General features: G+C 49.6%; 1 protein-coding gene across 2 annotated transcripts in view; it reads left to right on the top strand.

Moving 5' to 3' along the window:
* Positions 1-5,000, top strand: part of nrp2a (neuropilin 2a) — a 73,428-nt gene that overhangs the window by 20,254 nt on the left and 48,174 nt on the right. The gene's annotated exons all lie outside the window — the stretch shown is intronic.

Genomic DNA, 5,000 nt, shown 5'->3' with positions numbered 1-5,000 from the left:
GCTGATTGTGAATCACTGCTGATCCGCTTGACGCAGGGTCTTTGGCTTTGGAGTTGTGTTGTGTTGTCTCATGAATTGGTGTTAAGGTGTTTAAATGGTGGTTGTCAACGGAATTCTAATGTTGAATTGGTGTGCAGGTGTTTAAATGGTGGACTTTACCTGAGCCCTAATGTTGTTGAAAGCACACCTCAGCCAGGTCAGTAGAGACGGTGACCTGTCTGCCTGGGAGACAGGGACACCTCAGGAAGCGCGGCGTGCACGGACATGACCAGCTCTCCCCACAGGAAGCCCTCTTGCCTCGGCCCCCTCCCCCGTTCCTCCTCCCTCCTCTGGCCTTTGTCTCCTGGAGGTCCGGGGTGTTTATGTGTCAAGTGCTTCCTCCCCTGCTGAGTGAGCGTGTTGGCGGCCAGGGAGGGAGGAACGCCCTGCAAGGCGTCTTTCCGTCTTTCTGGGGCTCAGCGCCGCTCGTCACACACACACACACTCACTCACACACACACACACTTCTCCTCGGTCTCCGACGCTGTGGTGGCAGCGGCGGCAGTCTCCCTTGGTGGTTGCGCCGCAAATCTCGTTAGCGGAACGACCCCGTGCAACCTTCATGACTGCTCAACGCAGTCTGGGTCTAGGGTGTGTGTGTGGGTATGTGTGTGCATGTGTGTGTGTGTGTGTGTGTGTGTGTGTGGGTTGGGGGGGTCACGTGACCTTTGCACTCTGGCAGGGCATTTAGACACGCTCGGGGGGGGAAATAAAAAGCTACCCGATGCCGCTCAGTGCTCAATCCCAGACCAATTAAACATCAAGGGATGCGGCGAAGAAAATAAACCGCGTAAAAAAGGAAAGAGGGAAGAGAGGACCCAGAGAGAGAGAGAGAGAGAGAGAGAGAGAGAGAGAGAGGGAAGGAAAAAACAAGTAACTCTTTTCATCCCTCAGAAAGCATGTCAGGAATGCCCCTTTTAATTGGGCCCTGATCTACCCCCCCTGTGGGAGGGGTGGCAGTAAGGCAGTCGACTGGTGCTGATTAGATACAAAACACACACACACACACACACACACACACACACACACACATTCTCATATACACACAGAGCTAAGCATATTAGCAACCATTATGACTATGTATACTATGGTTATGTATACTATTATTACGCAGGGAAGGTACATTTCATTCATTACGTGTAGCATTCCACCATTTTATTAGCCTCTGACTGCTTGTAGTTTACGAGAATGTGGTTTATGCTACAGTGGCACCAGGAAGACTTTCGTCTAAGACTAGACCTTCTTAGATTAGACATTAGACAGCGGGGGAGAGGTGTGCCAGATGCAAACAGGATGAGACCACCATGCGGGTGTCTCACACACACACACACACACACACACACACACACACACACACACACACACACACACACACACACACACACAGCACTCTGTCAAAACAGACCCCTGCTGCCTGTACCGCCCGCCCTGCTCAACACCTGTGACCTCGAGGGGGAAGTGATGCGAGCGGCTCCTCTAAACAGCAGCCTGGCCCCTCGTGGGACACGCCCACGGCGACAAGCCTCTGTGCTGCCACGGCGATGCGTTACCAGGGACACCGCCGCTTAGCGCATTAATATGAGGCCCCAGTGTCTGTGCGCGATACACTATCATTTTCCGCACAGGCGACGGGAGCGGGTCTGCTGTTGCCATGGTTTTAACAGGATCTTACCAAGCTTTTCGGGCTGCTAATAAAATAGCTGGTGTGTGGGTGTGTGCATGCACAGGGATATACAAGATTGGCTCTATTTGAGTGTGTGTGGGTGCATGAGTTCATGTATTTAAGGCTCTGAGCATGTTTGCGCATGTGTGTGTGTCTGTGTTTGTGTGTGTTTGTGTGTGTGTGTGAGAATTATTCAGAACGTCGTGTTTCCTGTTTCGCGTTTCCTATGCATCGTTCCCTTTCTCTAAAGTTGCTGTTTGTTTGAACTGGTGGTATGTTTGTCCGCCTTATTCTGCCAAACCGCTGTTTTCAAACTCCTGCTCCAATCTCAGTCAGAAGCCTCCCCTCTGTGAGGAGTTCCGTGTGTGTGTGTGTGTGTGTGTGTGTGTGTCCTTGTGAACATGGGTGTGTGAGGATGTGTCTCCATCTGTGTTTTGACAGAAAGTGTCTTTGTGCATATGTGATTTTTTTATTTATTTATTTTTGTCTGCGCGTATGTTTTGTGGGTTTTGTTATGTATGCGCATACATGTCTGTGTGTGTTTGTCGTTGTCTCGGGGTCTGTGTGAGCCTTGGGTATCTGCATATTTGTGTGATGGCGTGTGTGTGTGTGTGTGTGTGTGTGTGTGTGTGTGTGTGTGTGTGTGTGTGTGTGTGTGAGTGAGTGTGTGTGTGAGCATGTTTACGTGTGGATCTGACGCTGGTGTTGTTCCAGCGTCTTGATAGCATCTTGGGTCAACACGCTCGGGGGAGGTGGGTCCCAAGTGTCAGCCAGAGTGCTGGGACATTAAATATCCCACTTCCTCCTCTGGACAGGAAATCGGCCCTCGCCCTGGCCATTTCCCAGCTGCCCCCTTTGCACCCCACTGGCCCTCTGGGTAACAATTGAGTAACGGGCACGCTTGCCATTACGCAAGGGGGGGGAGGGCGGGGGGGTGCCCTCAGTGGTATACTATTGCCCCAAGGACTTCTAACCACACGTAGGCCTGACACAGTGAAACAGTGTTCATGGGAAATGTAGTTTTTTTCTGCAAAAAAGCCTCATGTCAGGGTGATGGATAACATATTTCCCCGCTGCTCCGTTCATCAAATAAAGGGGACATGGGGGTCACTTCCCCTTTCCATTCTTGTGTCCGATGGAGCCTTTTCATGAGGGAGAGGACGTGGGCTAGGGGGTGATAATTAAAAGCATTAAGAGTTTTGACTTTTGACCTCTCATCTTCTTGCTGTGACCTCCAGGGCTCTGTCTTACTTCCCCCGGGGACCGGAACACTCCTTCCCTCTCTCTACCCCTGTTCACCATTCCCCCGCCAATCACAGAGCGCCAAAGAGATAGAACATGAGAGAAAGGGTCCTGGCTCTGTTTTTCCCCCTCCATACCCCCCCCCTCGCCACCCCCCCCCCCCCACCCTTTTTGCCCCAGTTTAGTCACGCTACAGATTAACCCCTTCCGCCTCACATACACTCTCACAAACACACTCGCTGAAGTCACGTGCGCCGCTGACGCTGTTGCCGGGGTTACAGCGGGAAGACTTCCTGGTGAGCCGCCCCGCGGACGCTGTCGCCCCAGGAAAGATCGGCAGCAGCCAATTAGGGCCGGATCCCCCTATCGCCCCCGGCAATGGTGGTCCTGCCCCCACCTGTGGCCATGTGGTCTGGGGGGGCATCCTGTACCGGAGGCTTACGGAATTTACCGCCACTTCAAACTGGCCACTCTTTCTGTCTCTTTCTCCTTTTTCTCTTTCATTCCCTCCCCCTCTCTTTCTCTTTCCCCACTGTTTCACTCCTTCCTCTTCCTCTCTATTTTTACTATTTTAATTCTCCTCTACTGACATGTCCTCTTAAGTACCACCTCAAGAACATTGAAAGAACTTTGATATCGCATTGATTTTGGGTTATATTCCGTTTTTACACGGTTGATAGGATTCTCTACTTCTATTTATGATGTGTACATCAGCATTTATAGCAACTATAATGTACTGTATATGATATGTCAATGTGTACAACTGTAGATATCACTGTTATGCATTTGTGTTCAGCAATGTTGGGTGCTGGTGTTTCAATAGAGTTACAGTATGTTTTGGCATGGTAGCGTCCTGTTTAGTATGCCTCAGCAGTAGGGTGCAGGTGTTTTAATAGCGTTACAGTATACAGTATGTTTGGGCATGGTAGCGTCCTGTTTAGTATGCCTCAGTAGGCTCTAGTGTGTCTTTGAGGATGGTGTCATCGTTGTTGTTTTTGTTTTTAGCTTGAGTACTATGCCGTGGACTAGCGTGCTGAAGGGGGATGAGTCAGTGATTTGTGTACAGTGTGTTTGTGCACCAACAGAAGTGTGTCATGCTCCAGTTTACTGTAAACAAGCGGACAAGAGAGGGTCAACTCACTTCTGATGCCAGTCACAAAGTTCATTCAACAATCGTTTTCTCTTTTTCGGCCAAAAAAAAAAAAATTTTGTTTTCCTCAGAGCTCTTTTATATTCCAAATGAGGGCATGGATTCAACAAAGGTCTCAGGGCTGTTGATATGCCAGGATGTTTTCAATTGAAAATCTCGGCAATTAATTTTGCACAATGCCACTTCTTAAAATTATTTTCCCTTTTGTTTGAAGATGTGTTGGAGGCTTTGTTAAGAAAACAGAAGTTGACAGCTATTTGTTGTAATAGCCTCTGAATTATTTAGGAAGTGAAGCAGTGGTGCTCAGCGTGACATTCCGTGCCAGACCAGAGGCTCAGGAATGTTGTTGTTGTTGTTGTTGTTGTTGTGTTTCTTGGCCGTTGTTGTTGTTGTTGTTGTTGTTTACCATTTCTGTTGTTGCCATTGTTGTTGTGCTGGCCCTGAAGGTGCACAGATGCTGTAATCTTATTGGCTCCTGCTGTTATGGGAGTAGAATGTCTGTGTGTGTGTGTGTGTGTGTGTGTGTGTGTGTGAAAGTATGTGTTCACTAGACTCTTACAAACAAGGTGCTGCTCCACGGTTGACTGACTGGTGCTAACGGTAGACAATTGCAGAAATGGAGGGATGTGGGACAGAGAAAGAGAAGAGTGTGTGTGTGTGTGTGTGAGTGTGTGTGTGTGTGTGTGAGTGTGTGTGTGAGTGTGTGTGTGAGTGTGTGTGTGAGTGTGTGTGTGTGTGTGTGAGTGTGTGTGTGTGTGTGTGTGTGTGTGTGTGTGGAGTGGAGGGGGGGGGTGGGAAGAGGAGGATGAAGAGTAGAGGGAGGAGAGAGGGAGCAAACGAGCGAAGGTGGTAAATGGAAAACACAGACCCCCAGACAGACGTCCTGTGAAGGGATGGAGCACGTGG

This window comes from Alosa pseudoharengus, unplaced genomic scaffold (assembly GCF_046254945.1).
Source record: "Alosa pseudoharengus isolate Yale_2024_CS ecotype anadromous, Long Island Sound unplaced genomic scaffold, YU_APseudo_1.1 YU_APseudo_1.1_scf_24, whole genome shotgun sequence".
NCBI lineage: Eukaryota > Metazoa > Chordata > Actinopteri > Clupeiformes > Clupeidae > Alosa > Alosa pseudoharengus.
The sequence above is the reverse complement of the archived record's forward strand: the minus strand, read 5'-3'. Positions and strand labels throughout refer to the sequence as shown.